The 18,270-nt window shown below is 39.9% G+C and overlaps 1 pseudogene; it reads left to right on the forward strand.

Annotated features, from left to right (window-relative positions):
- The first annotated feature begins 1,572 nt into the window (after nucleotides 1-1,572).
- LOC114615353 overlaps nucleotides 1,573-18,270 on the forward strand; it is a 55,942-nt pseudogene continuing 39,244 nt past the window's right edge.

Below are 18,270 nucleotides of genomic sequence, written 5' to 3' on the forward strand. Positions count from 1 at the left end.
TCTCTTAAGCATAGTAATTTTAAACTTTTAAACAAAATATTCACCATCACACTAAAATATTCTATTTTTTTCTGATAATTTTTGTTTTCAGTATGTCAAGGAAATATGTGTCTCTTGATTTACATACCTTAGACATAGCTGATATTTTTAAGTTAAAATACAAAAATACCTCATGTATTTTTCCCACTGTTGTTTTTGTTTCATGTGAGTATTAGGATCTACACATGTAACTTGAAGCACTAAAATGTACCATAAATTTTAACACATGTTCTGTTTCTCCCACACCTGGGTATCTCTGATTCTCATGATCAGTGTAAGAGACCAGACCAACTCCATCTTGGGTTCAGGCTCCATCTTAGTGAAACTGACCTAAGGTAGAACTAGAGTTAACCAACAAATTAACTCTAGTCAACTGCATCTAGCACTATTCTCCTACTGATTAACTGGAATTCAGAGGTCCATTAATGAAATACATAAGTTTTGTGTTGTTCTTTTTTTTTTTCAAACCAGGGTTTTTCTCTGTGCAAGCCCTGGCTGTCTTGGACTGGCTTTGTAGACCATAACCCATAGAGATATGCCTGCCTCTGCCTCCTGAGATTTGGGAGTAAAGGGGTGCACCACCATGGCAGGCATAAGCTTTATTTCTTTTTCATCCCTTACATGCTTACATTACATCACCTTCTAGCATGTTCTTCCTTTTTACTTAATGCCTCAACATTATAATTGATTCAGCTTGTGCTATGCCCCCCTCAAGCCAATTTCACAGCCCTATGATCTAGTCTAGAAACTCTAATGTGGTTCCCAACTCACACCTTAACATCCTTCCAGAGGAACCGAGCTGCGTCCCAAATACAGATACCTCCACATTTGAAGCAATCACCTTTAGTTGCACAGATTATACTTGGTTAAACTGTAGAGAGAGAATTGAGATTCTAGATGAGATTTGTGAACTTCTGTTCTAACAAAGATTGTTTAGGCACAGTGACTTGTAATAGGTGAGTTTTTGAGCTTGCCCAGTATCCACAGTCCCCTTTTTATACACAAGACCCATAAAAGTAGATACTTGAATGGTCAGAGACAGGAGAACTTAAAATCTCCAACCTGCACTACTCTAGTGACTCTCAAATAAGGAAAGAGAGAAACAGAAATGTCACATCCCAGAGAGTACTACTAGATTCTAAGTGAGTAGAAGCAGTGAGGTGGCAAATGTCACATAGTCATAGCACAGCCACCTACTGCAAAGATTTACTGGTCATTAGGACTGAGAGAGTTTGCTGTAATTCACACTAAGCAAATTCTGTGGCCTTGATCCTTTACCAACACCATCCTCAGCTCCTTCGGCACCTTTCCTGAGAATGTTGTAATTTATTTGAGTTTTGCTCAGGCCACAGCTGAACATAGTGATATTGACAGAGAGCAAATATTCTATGTTGCTATTCGTACAACTTGGGCAGAGCATTCTGTTTACCCAGAGGACTCATAAATAAGCTGCTGTGGATTGGAGAACTCTGGACACAGTGTTAAGGAGGAAGACAACATAAGCCCTGTCCTCCTGTCCTCTCTTAACACACCATGTGGAAGAACAGACAGGCTCAGCTGTGTCTTTTTTCAGTTCTTCTTGCCTTCCTGCCTTCTTCTTCCTTGCTCAATGAAGACTCGTGAGTACCTCCAAGACCCTCTTCCATATTGTCTCTCTTCCAATCAAAACGCTATCCCTTTCCTTTCAGAGTCCTTTCTCCTGAAAAGTCCCTAAATTATTTTTGCCTTTTTATTAACTAACAACTTTATATATGTTCTCCAACTTTAGTATTACATGATTCTAGGTAATCTTTTTTTTCCCGACCCTAAAGCAATCAGTGTTACTAAACTGAGGTGTGGTGTGATTTAGAATAGTGTTCCCCTTATTACTGAACCAGTAACATTTCAAATCCCAATGGTCAGAGACATTCTCAGGTGTTGATACTACTTAATCGTTTTGAAAATAAGCATTTAAATTGTCATTCTTGGTTAGAAATGTGCAGCCAGTGGTTAACCTTGAAAGATCTAAGACTTCAGGCACATCAGAAATTTGTGGAGGTTTGTGTCCTAAAACAATACTCTTGTTAGGATCAAAGACCTTGGATTAAACTACCAAAAGAACTTATTTGATGTTGAAAATAAATGTATGATTAGGATTACATTGTTAAGAGAGGTTTTTCTGTATCTGTGACCTGAAAATATATTTAAGGTGGCAAAAATAAAAAGCAAGCTGATGATATTTTTACATACTGTGATATAGAAGTGACAGGGTAGATTTTGGGAAACAAAAATCTCTAATTCTAGGGAGAGGTATAAAGTGATTCCTACAGAAGCCTTTGGCATTTGCTCAAGTGTAACATAGGAGAGTCATGCAAGTTTGAATTTCACAGTCACATTATAACTCTTAGGTTGAAGAGTACCCGAAAATAAAAACAGGGTATTTAGTTATTATTTTAAGAACTTAAAAATGGTAAAGAAAACCAATCATGGCACATATTTTGAAAAGAATAATTACTCCTCCCATATTTTCATTAAAAAAAAATAAAAGCTTTCTGGAACTTGAATGCTGGTTGCATAGTGAAGGGGGGACCTTTCATATGAACCTGCATTGGCAGCTATCACTGCTGAAGCTGATGATTGATGAGCTGATAATTTTCTTGTCACTCTGCTGTGTGGCAAGCTGTGACAGCTGCCACAATGTCAACCTGCCATCTCAGGCTGTCCAAACATGAATGATAATGGTTACTGTGATGAAACTCCAGTTATAGACAATGAAATCTGTCATCAGATGGCTAGAAATTCTTCCTTTCCAGGAAGTATATGATGCTGGCTCCCACCTTGCTCTACACTGAGACCCCTGAGAAAATCTGCCTTCATCTCTACCATCTGAATGAGACAGTGACTGTCACAGCTTCCTTGGTATCACCATGGGGATGGAGAGACCTGTTCAATAATCTTGTGGTTGACAAGGACTTGTTCCACTGTGTTTCTTTCATTGTGAGTACTAGACACTTGTCCTGATTTGTTTTATATGTTTATGAACATGTGTGTGAATATGTATGTATAGTATCCATACATATTTGTAAAAAAGTTAATCTAGCAGCATATCTGTGAACTCAAAATAATAGAAATTTAGAACATTTACCCAACAAACAAATATCTTAGATCATCCCACCCCAAAATGAGAAGAGTCAATACTTGTGCATACACAGCTTTCCCACTGAATTCCCTCAAAAAAAAAAAAAAAACCCCTGCCCAGAGAAAGAAAGGGCTCTCCAGTTCATAGTTCTTCCTGCTAGTGAGTTAATAAACTGTCAAACAGCACTCCAGCTACTTAGGATCACATCTCCTCTGCGTGATCCTGATATCCTGAGTAAGTGCTGGATTTCTTCTCTAGAATCTATCCTCAAGACATACTTCCTATCACCATTAATACATTACCTTCCTCTCTACCTCTTTTTCAGAATAAGAGCTAATTTTCTTTCATTTCTTAGAGATAATTCTTAATAAGATCCTATCTACTCCCTAAAAATGACTGTGTTGTTGTTGCTAACATAAACTCACATTGACTTACTCAAAAAGTTGTGTTTTCTTTTCATCTTTTTTTTTTACTTCACATTATTTTACCCTCCTTGTAATACTTAAACAGAAACTGATGGACCCTCCATCTCTTTCCTGTGAGGTTGAAGGAGAGAAGGTTAATGAGGTAATCTAAGAAGTGTAGAAAGTCAGATGGTGAAGGGTCTCGTGTTCCTGTTGTTCTCAGATCCCTAGATACTCCTCTTCTCAAGAGGAGGAATTTCTATATGTTGACATCACAGGGCCAACACACACATTCAGCCAAGTGAATACGGTGTTTGTGAAGAACAAAGAAAGTGTTGTCTTCGTCCAGACAGATAAGCCTGTGTACAAGCCAGGACAGTCAGGTATGAAGATCCACAGTGGGCAAAGGAATGAAGACACCATCCTCAACATGGCATGAAGAAGGCCTGGGTCTTTGGAACTCAACAGAAAATTCTCTCTCTTTCTTTTTCCAGTTAAATTTCGGGTTGTCTCTATGGATAAAAATCTACACCCCCTGAACGAGTTGGTGAGTCTTTTACCTATGGGTATTGGTGGATTCTTCAGGACAAAAATCACTGCAATATTCTAATTTCCAGCCCCCTCTGAGGCATGAGTTGTCTTTTTTGCTAGGCTGCTTTTTTTTGCCAGTTTATATCTCTCACTCAGTCACCATTGGCCATCCTATGGCTTCCTTATATATGGGTGTGCTTATTTTGTAGTCCATTACTGGGTAAACATCTCTGTCTTTTCTTTATTCCTTGTGGAAACTTATACTATATAGAACCTTTTAGGTTGGTCATGTTTTTCAGTCATTTCCTTCACAGATTCTTTTACTTTATGCCATCCTTAAAAAATCCATTTCTAGTGTAACAGTAGCAACACAGTCTCTATTATTTTTATAACTTTGTATTTAACACTTGGGCTCTTCCCTAAACAGACTCTTTTAAGAATAAAATTGCATTTCAGTTTCTTGTGCTTTGTACTTAGACAAGCCATGGGTATCTGTCTTAAATACCCTCTACTATGAATAGAGGCTTCTCTGTTGAGGGCTGAGGGATACTTTAATCTATATATTTTTTAAAGATTTTATTTGTTGGCTGTATATAAGTATATTGATGTGTCAGACATACCAGAAGAGGGCATTGGTTCCCATTGCAGATGGTTATGAACCACCCTGTGGTTTTTGGGAATTGAACTCAGGACCTCTGGAAGAGCAGTCAGTACTCTTAAACACTGAGCCATCTCTTCAGCCCCTAATCTATAAATATAAACATAAATCAGTAACAGTTGGTTTAATACTGTATCCTTTAGCAGCCTAATAATAGTAGATTCTCTCCTGAGGCCAGTGATACCTGAAACCCCAGGTTCTTCGGTCTACAATGATTTCAAGTGTGTAGATTTCATCTTGCACAGTGGAACTTAAGTCCAGTCAGACAGTGATTGGTTACTTCCTTGACAGTTACGCTAGTATTGGACCAGTGGGCATGTCTTGCCCAGCCAGTGGTTCTCATAGTTACTGGCTTCACCACTGAGTAAGATTGATCATAATCTTTCCCCTCTGATATTATACATAACTTCTTCCAGCTATATGAAAGCTAGGCAGTAGAAATGATGGTTCCCATCTGTACTGTCTTGCCAGTAGAATGTAAAATCCTAAATTGGACATCTAATCACACCCTCACCTCCCAAGAAACTGAGATTATAGTGTCAGGGAGGAAGAAAACACTGTAAAAGCCAGAGGTGAATACTGGTAGAGGCAGAATAAATGCAAGGGAACAATCCTCTAAACACAGCATGTCAGCTGCACATATGAACTTACAGTTGTGTTAGCATGCACAAGTACATGCAATGAAAAACAAACAAACAAACAAACTAACTAACAAAAAACAAACAGAAAAACCAACTTGGCATGGAGAGGAAAATGGACATGAAGTCCTACCCCTAGCTGAGGAGCTATTGTTATGACAGCTACTGGGAGAATGACAGTTTTCTTTAAAAGTAGAGACCCTGCTAAGTTGACCATACTCCACTAGAAGTCCATATACCCAAGAATATAAAAATATGCAGCACAAATTGGAATTAAGGGATGGAAAAAAAGAGAGAACACTAATGCAGGTATGCAGGGAAGGGAGGTAGATCTGGAAGGGGTGAATATCATCAGAAAATACTGTACAGAATTCTGAAAGAAACACAAATTAAACAGAATGTCAATCCACTTTTACTAAATTTACTCTTTACAAAAAACAAGTTACAATGGACACTATTCATTGGAAAGTCTAAAAATTCTGTTTATTCCAATAATCCATTGTATAATTTGATCAAGTATATATATTTCATTTTTTCCTACAATTTATTGTTCTCTAATAAAAACATCCTGACCATAGCCTCCCTTCCCTCTGCTCCTCCCAGTCTCCCCACAACCTCCCCTTTCCTCCAGATCCATTTCACTTCAGAGAAAAGTAGTCCCACAGTGATACCAACTGAATACAGCAAAACAAGACATAATAAGACTAGGCACAAACCCTCATACAAAGACAACTCAGTAGTGGGGAAAGTGTCCCAAGAGCAGGCAAAAGATTCAAAGACACACCCACTCCCACTGCTAGGACTCCTACTAACAAGCTGAGCTAAATAAGCACATTATGCATGCAGAGACCCCAGCAGGCTCCCTAATTGTCATTTTAATCTCTGTGAACTCACAAGGGTCACTCTTTATTGACTCTGTGGGCTGAAGCTCATTCTCCTGATGTCCCTGACCCCTCTGGCTCCTACAATCCTTTCTCCCACTCTTCTTTGGGGTTTCCCAAGCTCTGCCTATTGTTTGGCTGTGAGTCTCTGCATCTGCTCCCATAAGTTGCTGAAGAAAGCTTCGCTGATAAAGACTGGGCTGGGCACTGATCCTATGAGTATAGCAGGATATCATTAGGAATCATTTCATTGACTTTTTCCCCCTCAGTTAGTCATGTGTAGTTCTACACTAGGTTTCTGAGCCATCTAGCTTCTTGTTCCTGGTAATCCAGACTGGATGGAGCATAGACTTCCTCTCATGGCTTGGGCTTCAAGCTAGACCAGTCATTGGTTGGCCACTTCCACAAGCTCTGAGCCACCATTGCTTCTGTACACCTTGATGGTAAGACAGGTGTGGATCAAAGGTTTTGTGGGTGAGTTGCTGTCCCAATGCCACCACTGGAGCCTTGCCTGGTTACAGAAGATGGTTCCATATCCATCATTACTAGGAGTTCTCACAAAGGTCACCCTCATAGATTCCAGAAGTTTCCACTGCACTAGGTTTCCATATCATCCACAAAAAGTCTCCTTCTCCCATTCTCTCTCCCTCCTTCCCTCCTTTCCTGACATGATCCCTCCTGTTTCCATCCCTACCATTCCTGAGTCCACCTGCAAAATCCATTCTGTTTTCTTTTCCCAGGGAGATCCATGCATCTCCTTGAGCCCTCCTTGTTACTTAACCTGTCTAGGTCTGTGGATTGAAGTATGATTACCTGTTACTTTACAGCTAATGTCTGCTTATAAGTGGCATATCATGTTTTTCTTTCTGGGTCTAGATTGCACCATGATTATGATAACTCTTATTTAAACACACACACACACACACACACACACACACACACACACATTCACACAAACCACAAAGCAACAACAAACACATTTTTTTTTCTATTCAATTGGAATAATATTTTGGCTTTTTGGAAAATGTGAACAATTAAAAGAAAATGCAAAGACTTACAAAGAGACAGCATTGAGAAATACAAATGAGAGCGTTCTTGGGCTGACAGCTATACAATGTCTAATCTATAGTTTACAGAAAGTATCCAATTTTATAAATTTTTTTTCTCAAATCATAATTAATTCACACAGGGGTTATAAATACAGAAAGGCAGGATGTGGGGAAGGGAATGACACTGGAGTGTGGGTGTTCAGGGGGAATACAGATATCTTCAGAACCGGGTATCGGCTGGGTGAAGGTTCAGGGGACAAGTCACTATGACTCTGCCTATGACTCGCTTGTCCTTATCTAAATTGGTATTGTCTGCCAAGGCTACCTATTTACAAGGTCTATGAATACTCAGGGTTATAAATTTCCACAAAAGCTGCCTGTTGACATTAGCTTATACCCATCTGTTTCAATGTTTTTCCACTGAGACCCAAGACTTGGTGTTAGTATACATGTATGACAGGCCTATTGCTGATTTTAGGCCTATGGCTGATTTTAGGCCTTCAATGTGTAAGCAGGGCTGCCTCTGACATCTCCTCCCTTCTCTAAGTATAGAAGGGCTGTGGTAATTCTAAACTTGCAAAGGCGGGGATAGAGGCCTGACCTCCAGTATTTGAAGGGGACCTTGTAATGGCTCCAGTTCCCCTGTCATTGTCCAGTGAGGCTGAGAGCCATACCCATCCCGATGTCTTTTTCCTGGAGAGGGGATACTTTTGACATCAACCCCTATGCAGTCAGGCTTGTCCCTCAGGGAAGCCAGAGAGATATTTTTATCTTTTATTTATATTCCCTTGCAGTGCTTAGCCTCACAGCCTAAGCAAGAATTCAGATCACCTGTCAGAGGGGGTTCTGGGTGGCCCCTCTCTGCCTGGTCTAGGGGGGGAAGTACCCTCTTTTAGGTTGGGTGGAGATGAGTTTTGGGAAATCGGCTTTAAAAACAAAAAGTATAAAGTATAACAACCTCATCCTGTATAAAGTAACAACCTCATCTTGAGTCTCGTGATCCTCCATAGCCAACTTATGATAATGTATCTGAATAGGTTTTGCTACCAAATTATTTATCTGTTGTACCACAGAGTTAGTCCGCCTATGTGAGGGCCAGGTACCAGCAGAAAAAAGTAAAAAGAACCCAAATAATGGTCCCAAGATGGAAGGAAATATTGTTGACAACATTGGAGAGGCTGCAAAACAATTCTTGTACCAGCCTTCATCTGTCTCTTTCTCTCTCTGATTTTTCTTAGGGTCTTCACTACCTATTTCATGCTCTCTTTAACCCTCCTTGTCTTGTCTATGTAAAGGCAACCTTCTTCCTTGAGGGTTGTACACAGTCAAGAGCTGTACATAGCCTTTTCTATTGTACTAGAGTAAGTCAAGTCCAATAAGGATCTTTGCAATTTTAAGAGGTCTCTTCAGACAGCGAAACGAGGGATTTCTTCAGATTAGTGATGTCAATCTCTAGCTGTTTGATGTTCTTGTCAGTGGCCCTTCAAAGGTCTGAGTAGTATAAGTTCGGAGGCCAGCATCTGGACTAGAACTTCTAACAGCAGACATCATGGGTGATTCATTTTTACCTGGAAAGGAAAAAGAAGGGGATTCTCAGGGAGATTTCTCTTCCCTGGATGTAAATTGTTATTCATCGTATTTTTGGTTGGGCCTGGCTTTGTAGGGGTATCTATTTCTTTTCATTAATCTTTATGGTAGCCGGTTAGCTGTGCCTTCTCTGGTATCAGACAGGCATCTCAGTCCTCGGCCCCATAAGGGAACTGGGTCTGAGCCATTCCCTTTAAGGGTAAGAGGGTCCTTCCCCATATCTGTGGCAAAGTTTTGTTGGTCTTGGTGGTGCCAGAGGAAGTCAGCAGCAGATTTGCCATGAGCTTTCAGTTTTAGAGAGATAAAAGTGAACAAGGCATGATGGAGAGTATTTCAGGGGGACTCCTTCTGAGTGGGTACCGTTCCTCCTCTTTTGTTTTTAAAGCCAATTTTTCAAAGTTCTTGTAAAATCAGGGCAGAAGCGCCAACAGTCACTCCTTCCACACTCAGAGAGTCATGAAGACCCTATTTAAGGATATATAAATCTATATTAATAATCTTTTGTCAAAGGACTGTTATAGCACCGCTGACAACTAATCAGACCAAACAATATATCGATTAGTAATAGCTTCTTCTACTTTTTGTGAGATTACCTCTCTTTTGTCAATTAATTGTTGAGGAAAATTAGGGTTTACCTCTCTCTTGAGAATATTGAACAGAGACTTAAATTCTTTTGTGGAGAGCTCAAAATAGGATTTTAGCCAATTAGCAACTCCTAGAAACTTTTGAAATTAATTTCAATTAAGTAAACTCTCTCCCTCTCTCTTTTTTTTTTAGACCCTTTATCTGTGTGGTTTTTTTAATTGGATATTATACGTATTTACCTTTCAATGTTATCATCTCTCCCATTCTCCCCCAAAACCCCTTATCCCATACCCCCTCCTCCTAATTTTTGTGAGGGTGTGCTCCAAACATCCTCCCAGTCCCATCTCCCTGCTCTCGAATTCCCACACAGTAGGGGATCCAAACTTTCAGGGACCATGGCCCTCCACTTTCACTGAAGTCTAACAAGGTCACCCTCAGTTCCCTATACAGGTGCATGAGTCCCTCCTTTGGTGCTCTCTGGCTGGCGGTTTAGACTTTGGGAGCTCTGGTTCAAACTTTTGATACTCCTTCTCGGAAGGACCAAAGCATCCACACTTTGATCTTCCTTCTTCTATGTGAGTTTTATGTGGTCTATACGTAGTTTCTTAGAAATTGTGAGCTTTTGGGCTAATATCCACTTATCAGTGAGTGCATACCATGTACATTCTTTTGAGATTGGGTCACCTCACTCAAGATGATATTTTCCAGCTCCATCCATTTGCCCAGGAATTTCGTGAACTCATTGTTTTTAATAGCTGAGTAGTACTCCATTGTATAAATGTACCACATTTTCTGCATCCATTCTTCTGTTGAAGGGCATCTAGGTTCTTTCCAACTTCTGACTATTATAAATAAGGCTGCTATGAACATGGTGGAGCATGTGTCCCTGTTGTATGTTGAAATGTCTTTTGGGTATATGTCCAGGAGTGGTATAGCTGGGTCCTCAGGTATCACTATGTTCAATTTTCTGAGATACCGCCAGACTGCCTTCCATAGTAGTTGTACCAGTTTACAATCCCATCAACAGTGGAGGAGTGTTCCTCTTTCTCCACATCCTCGCCAACATGTGCTGTCACCTGTGTTTTTGATCTTAGCCATTCTGACTGGTATGAGGTAGAATCTCAGTGTTGTTTTTATTTGCATATCCCTGATGACTAGGGATGCTGAACACTTCTTTAGGTGCTTCTCAACCATTCGAGCTTCCTCAGCTGAGAATTCTTTGTTCAGCTTTGTGCTCCATTTTTTCAATAGGGTTCTTTGATTGTCTAGAGTCTAATTTCTTCAGTTCTTTGTATACCTTGGATATTAGCCTTTTATCAGATGTAGGGTTGGTGAAGATCTTTTCTCAATCTGTTGGTTGCCGCTCTGTTCCTATTGAGTGTGTCCTTTGCTTTACAGAAGCTTTGCAGTTTTATGAGGTCCCATTTGTCAATTCTTGGTCTTAGAGCACAGGGCATTGGTGTTCTGTTCAGGAACTTTTTTCCTGTGCCTATGTGTTCCAGGTTTTTCCCCAGTTTCTCTTCTATTAGTTTCAGTGTGGCTGGTTTTAGGTGGAGGTCCTTAATCCACTTGGAATTGAGCTTTGTACAAGGAGATAAGTATGGATCAATTTGCATTTTTCTACATGCTGACCTCCAGTTGGACCAGCACCATTTGTTGAAAATACTATCTTTTTTCCACTCGATGGTTTTAGCCCCTTTTTCAAAGATCAAGAGACCATAGGTATGGGGATTCATTTCTGGGTCTTCTATTCTATTCCATTGATCCTCCTGCCTGTCTCTGTTCCAATACCATGCAGTTTTTATCACTATTGCTTTGTAGTACAGCTTGAAGTCTGGGATGGTGATTCCTCCAGAAATTCTTTTATTGCTGAGAGAAGTTTTCGCAATCCTGGGTTTTTTGTTATTCCAAATGAATTTTAAGATTTCTCTTTCTATCTCTGTGAAGAATTGAGTGGGAAGTTTGATGGGGATTGCATTGAATCTGTAGATGGCTTTTGGCAAAATAGCCATTTTTACTATATTAATACTTCCAATCTATGAGCATGGGAGAGCTTTCCATCTTCTGAGATCTGCTTCAATTTCTTTCTTCAGGGGCATGAAGTTCTTGTCATACAGGTCTTTTACTTGCTTGGTTAGGTTCACACCAAGGTATTTTATATTATCTGTGACTATTGTGAAGGGTGTCATTTCCATAATTTCTTTCTCAGCCAGTTTATCTTTTGAGTAGAGGAAGGCTACTGATTTGCCCGAGTTAATTTTATACCCAGCCACTTTGCTAAAATTGTTTATCAGGTTTAGGAGTTCTCTGCTAGAAGTTTTGGGGTCACTTAAGTATACTATCATGTCATCTGCAAATAGTGAGATTTTGACTTCTTCCTTTCCAGTTTGTATCCCTTTGACCTCCTTGTGTTGCCTAATTGCTCTGGCTAGGACTTCCAATACTATATTAAATAAGTAGGGGGAGAGTGGGCAGCCTTGCCTAGTCCCTGATTTTAGTGGGATTGCTTCAAGTTTCTCTCCATTTAGTTTGATGCTGGCTACTGGTTTGCTGTATATTGCTTTTAGCATGTTTAGGTATGGACCTTGAATTCCTGACCTTTCCAAGACTTTTATCATGAAGGGGTGTTGAATTTTGTCAAATGCTTTCTCAGCATCTAGTGATATGATCATGTGGTTTTTTCCCTTTGAGTTTGTTTATATAATGGATTACATTGATGAATTTCCGAATATTGAACCAACCCTGCATTCCTGGGATAAAACCTACTTGATTGTGATGGATAATTGTTTTGATGTGTTCTTGGATTCGGTTCGCTAGAATTTTATTGAGTAATTTTGCATCAATGTCCATAAGGGAGATTGGCCTGAAGTTCTCTTTCTTTGTTGGGTCTTTGTGCGGTTTAGGTATGAGCATAATTGTGGCTTCATAGAATGAATTGGATAGTGTACCTTCTGTTTCTATTTTGTGGAACAGTTTGAAAAGAATTGGAATTAGGTCTTCCTTGAAGGTCTGATAGAATTCTGTACTAAAACCGTCTAGTCCCGGAATTTCCTTTGTAGGGAGACTTTTAATGACTGCTTCTATTTCTTTTGGGGTTATGGGACTGTTTAGATGGTTTATCTGGTCCTGATTTAACATTGGTAACTGGTGTTTGTCTAGAAAATTGTCCATTTCATCCAAATTTTCCAATTTTGTTGAGTATAGGCTTTTGTAGTAGGATCTGATGATTTTTTTTAATTTCCTCAGTTTCTGTTGTTATGTCACCCTTTTCAGTTCTGATTTTATTAATTTGGATACTGTCTCTCTGCCCTCTGATTAGTCTAGCTATGGGTTTATCTATCTTTTTGATTTTCTCAAAGAACCAGCTCCTGGTTTTATTGATTCTTTGGATAGTTCTTTTTTTTTTCTATTTGGTTGATTTCAGCCCTGAGTTTGATTATTTCCTGCCATCTACTCCTCTTGGATGTATTAGCTTCTTTTTGTTCTAGGTCTTTCAGGTGCATTGTCGAGCTGCTAGTGTATGCTCCCTGCAATTTCTTTTTGTAGGCACTTAGACCTATGAATTTTCCTCTTAGCAATCCTTTCATTGTATCCCATAGATTTTGATATGATGTGTCATCATTTTCATTAAATTCTAAAAAGTTTTTAATTTCTTTCTTTATTTCTTCCCTTACCTGATTATCAAGGAGTAGGGTGTTGTTCAGTTTCCATGTGAATGTGGGCTTTCCATTGTCTTTGTCATTTTTGAAGACCAGCCTTAGACCGTGGTGATCTGATAGGATGCAGGGAATTATTTCAATTTTTTTTATATCTGTTGAGGCCTGTCTTGTGCCCAATTATATGGTCTATTTTTGAGAAGGTACCATGAGGTGCTGAGAAAAAGGTATATTCTTTTGCTTTAGGGTGAAATGTTCTGTAGATATCTGTTAAGGCCATTTGGTTCATAACTTCTCTTAGTTTTACTGTATCTCTCTTTAGTTTCTGTTTCCAAGATCTATCCATTGCTGAGAGTGGGGTGTTGAAGTCTCCCACTATTATTGTGTGAGGTGCAATGTGTGTTTTGAGCTTTAGTAAGGTTTCTTTTACGAAAGTCAATGCTCTTGTATTTGGCGCATAGATATTTAGAATTGAGAGTTCATGTTCGTTGACTTTTCCTTTGACAAGTATTAAATGCCTTTCCTTATCCTTTTTGATAGCTTTAAGTTGAAAGTCGATTTTATTTGATATTAGAATGGCAACTCCCGCTTGTTTCTTAGGGCCATTTGCTTGAAAAATTGTTTTCCAACCTTTTACTCTAAGGTAGTGTCTGTCTTTGTCACTGAGGTGGGTTTCCTATAAGCAGCAAAAAGCTGGGTCCTGTTTGCGTATCCAGTCCCTTATTCTATGCCTTTTTATTGGGGAATTGAGTCCATTGATGTTAAGAGACATTAAGGAGAAGGTGTTGTTGCTTCCTGTCATTTTTATTAATAGTGAAGACATCGTTTGTGTGGTTATCTTCTTTTGGGTTTGATGGAAAAGGATTATTTTCTTGCTCTTTCTAGGGTATGATTGCCCTCCTTGTATTGGAGCTTTCCTGCTATTATCCTTTGTAGAGTTGGATTTGTGGGAAGATACTGTGTAAATTCGGTTTTGTCATGGAATATCTTAGTTTCTCCGTCTATGGTAATTGAGAGTTTTGCTGGGTAAAGTAGCTTGGGCTGGCATTTATGTTCTCTTAGGGTCTGTATGATATTTGTCCAGGATCTTCTGGCTTTTATAGTATTTGGTGAGAAGTCAGGTGTAATTCTGATAGGTTTACCTTTATATGTTACTTGGCCTTTTTCCCTTACTGCTTTTAAAATTCTTTCTTTGTTTTGTTCATTTTGTGTCTTGATTATTATGTGACTGGAGGTATTTCTTTTTTAATCTAGTCTGTTTGGTGTTCTGTAGGCTTCTTGTGTGATTATGGGCATCTCATTCCTTAGGTTAGGGAAGTTTTCCTCAATAATTTTGTTGAAGATATTTACTGGCCCTTTAAGTTGAGAATCTTCACTCTCATCTATACCTATTATCCTTAGGTTTGGTCTTCTCATTGCATCCTGGATTTCCTGGATATTTTGTGTTAAGAACTTTTTGCATTTTGCATTTTCTTTGACAGTTGTGTCAATATTTTCTAAGGTATCTTCTGCACCTGAGATTCTTTCTTCTATCTCTTGTATTCTGTTGGTGATGCTTGTGTCTATGACTCCTGATTTCTTTCTTAGGTTTTCTATCTCCAGGGTAGTCTCCCTTTGTGATTTCTTTATTGTTTCTACTTCTATTTTTATGTCATGGATGGTTTTGTTCAATTCCTTCATCTGTTTGTTTGTGTTTTCTTTTAATTCTTTAAAGGATTTTTGTGTTTCTTTAAGGACTTCATCCTGTTTTCCTGTGTTCTCCTCAAGTTTTTTGATAGTGTTATTTATTTCCTTCTTATAGTCCTCTAGCATCATCATTAGAAGTGATTTTAGATCTGGTTCTTGTTTTCCTGGTGATATGGGGAGTTCAGGACTTTCTAATGTGGGAGAACTAGGTTCAGATGATGGCAAGTACCTTGGGTTGCTGGTGCTTGTGTTCTTGCGCTTGCCTTTTGCCATCTGGATCACCTTTGTGGTATCTGTGCTGTCTCTGACTGGGGCCTGTCTTTCCTATTATCTAGGTTGTGTCAGAACTGTTTGGGATGGGTTTTGCTGCTGGGGTTAGAGCTGAGGCCCAAGATGTGTTCCATTCTCAGGTGGAAACTGGAAGGGTCCCGGGGTCTGGGTCAGGAGTGGATTCCTGGATCCCAGTGGGTCCCAGTTGCTCCCTGATTGGGGGCAAGTATTGCCACCTTCTAGCCTAAGATACTGCTTGAGGTAGAGCTACTGAGAGCCCTGCTTCCTCTAGGTTCTGTGAGACTGAGTGCAGAGCTGAGTCCTGGGATCTGCTCTGGCTCAGACGGGAAGGAACCTGTGCCCCGGGCCAGGTGTGAGTTCCTGGGTCCCAGTGGGTCCTGGTTTCTCCCTGCTTGGGGGCAAGTATTGCCACCTCCTAGCCTAAGATACTGCTTGGCATAGAGGTCCTAAGAGCCTCGCTTCCTCTGGATTCTGTGAGATTGGGTGCAGAGCTGCTTCCCAGGATGGAGTCCATGCTCTTGGCCAGGAGCGAATTCCTGGGTCCCAGTGGTTCCCTGTTGCTCCCTGTTTGGGGCAAGTGCTGCTTTTTCCTTACCTGGGATGCTGCCTGAGTTAAAGCTCCTGGGAGTCTCTCTTTCCCTCGGTTTTCTCAACAAACACATTTCATTGGTACTGGCTTACAGTTTCAGAGGTTTAGTCCACTATCATGGCATGAAGCAGGCAGGCATGGTACTAGAGAAGCTGAGAGTTCTACATCTTAATCTGCAGACAGCAGGAGACTGGACATAGCTTGAGCATTTGAGACCTCAAATCCCACACTTGCAGGGACACATTTCCACCAACAAGACCACACCTACTCTATCAAGGTCACACCTTTTAATAGTGTCACTCTCTATGCTCCAAATATTTAAAAACATGAGTCTTTGGGAGCCATTCCTGTTCAAACCAGTCAACCAGTTGTTAACTCGATTAATAGTACTTTGTGTGGCTGTATAGTACTTAATTGTTCATTTGTGTGTGTTTGTCTGTTTCTCTCTCTCTCTCTCTCTCTCTCTCTCTCTCTCTCTCTCTCTCACACACACACACACACACACACACACACACACACACAGAGGCATGTGATAGGATAGCCAGGAGACAATCTAACAATCTCAAGTGTCAGTTTTAGGATGACATGCAACTTTGGCTCTAAGTCTCTGTCCTGGGACTTAATAATCAGCTTCGGCTGACTGGCCAATAACCCCTGAAGAGCTTTCTGTTCTGCTTGCTTCTCCAGCTGGAATTACAGGAAATACTTGTACCTGCTTTTTATGTGTATTCTAGAGTGAAACCCAAGTCCTTGTACCCTGGCAGCCAACTGTGTCTCCCTTCCTTTGTTCACCTCCCAGTTTCATAATAGTTACAACACTTTCTTTTTTAATTAACTAATGAATTAATTAATTAATTTACATCCCAAACACACTTCACTCTTCTGGTCCCTTCCTCACAAATTCCCTCCCTCAGTTTTGTCTCCCCTTCTCCTCTGAGTGGGTCGGACCTCCCCTGGGTGTCCTCCCTACCATGGCACATCAAGTCTCTGCCAGATTAGACTCATCTTCTCCCTCTGAGGCCAGACAAGGTAGCCATAATGACTGAGCTGTCTGTGTGCAACACATTGGGGGTGGGAGCCTCTGTATGTTCTTTGGTTGGTGGCTCAGACTCTGAAATCTCCTAGGAGTCCAGGTTTGTTGGCTCTGTTGGTCTTTTTGTGGGGTTTGTATCCTCTTTGGGGTCATCAATCCTTCCCCAAACTCTTCCATAAGTGTTCCCCAAGTCTTCCATAAGTGAACTCTATCCAATGTGTGGCTGTGGGTATCTGCATCTGTTTCAGTAGGATGCTGGGATAAATTTTTATTTAGGATAAATTAGCTTCCATGAATTAATCTTTTCTTCAGAATTTCAACAAATGGTTCTTGATGTTTTATATATATTTTACCATCAGGTTGCACTTCTGCAATCAGCCTTGGAAATTTGATTGAAATATTATAACATATATATATATATATATATATATATATATATATATATATATATTTGGAAAGAGTATGAATCATTTAAAAATGAACATTTCTGTCTAGTGCATATATATCTACCCATTCTTTTAGATTTCTGTTTTATATATTACTAATGGTTTGCAATGTTCTTCTTAGGCCTACCGGATTTGTTAATTGAAATTAACTTATTCTCCAAATCATAGTTTTCATGAATGAATGGAGTTTATAAAATTGATTTTTCTAAGTATCCTGTTACGTTTTATCATGTCGATCTTGCTGAATTCACTAGTAAAAATGACTTACCTTGGCTTACAACAGTTTTTTTGCGCTGGTTATAAAGTGGTCTTGCTACTGTTGTTTGAGGTTTATTTCTCTGCCACTTAAAGAATTAAAAGGCAGGAAAAATCTTGAGCACAGTAGGCAAAATCAGCCAGTGAAGAAAGACTTTTATTAGAGGTGAGGAAACACACACACACACACACACACACACACACACACACACACACAGAAGGCACATGAGTGGGAAGACTCTGCAGAAGGGGATTGGGAAATCCTGTCTCTCTCTGTCTAAGACTGGGGGTTTTAAAGATCTTTGAGAGATCTTCTTTCTTTAATTTAGGGTTGATCAGTTTGATGGAAGACAGACTTTAGGGTGACCTTGTCTTGTCTTAGCCTTAAATATGTCAGACTGGTCTACTACAGAGGTGCCCTCTTATTAGGAGGCACAACACTATGGTAGGCCTTTAGCTTTTTGTCTTAGATCAGGACTGTGAGGAGGGAGTCAGAATTTCACCATTTTTATTATCTGTTTGTGGTTCTTCTATCACTCAGCCTACCAGGAACTGGTATAATTTTTTGTCCCTCCGTCTAATAGTAACAGTTTGACTTCTTCACTCACAGTTTTTATTAACTTAGTTTTCTTTGCTAGCTACATAGCCTGATTCTTCCAGGACTTTTGTGTCCAGGACTTTGTAGTGTCGATTGTTCCTCTTCATTTGTTTTGTTTTTTGAAGCATAGCTTCACCATGTAATTCTGGCTGGCCTGGAATTCGTAGACACTCACCTGCCTCTGCCTCTCTGCCTCTCTGCCTCTCTGCCTCTCTGCCTCTCTGCC

This window comes from Grammomys surdaster, unplaced genomic scaffold, assembly GCF_004785775.1.
Source record: "Grammomys surdaster isolate TR1022 unplaced genomic scaffold, NIH_TR_1.0 126660, whole genome shotgun sequence".
NCBI classification, from domain to species: domain Eukaryota; kingdom Metazoa; phylum Chordata; class Mammalia; order Rodentia; family Muridae; genus Grammomys; species Grammomys surdaster.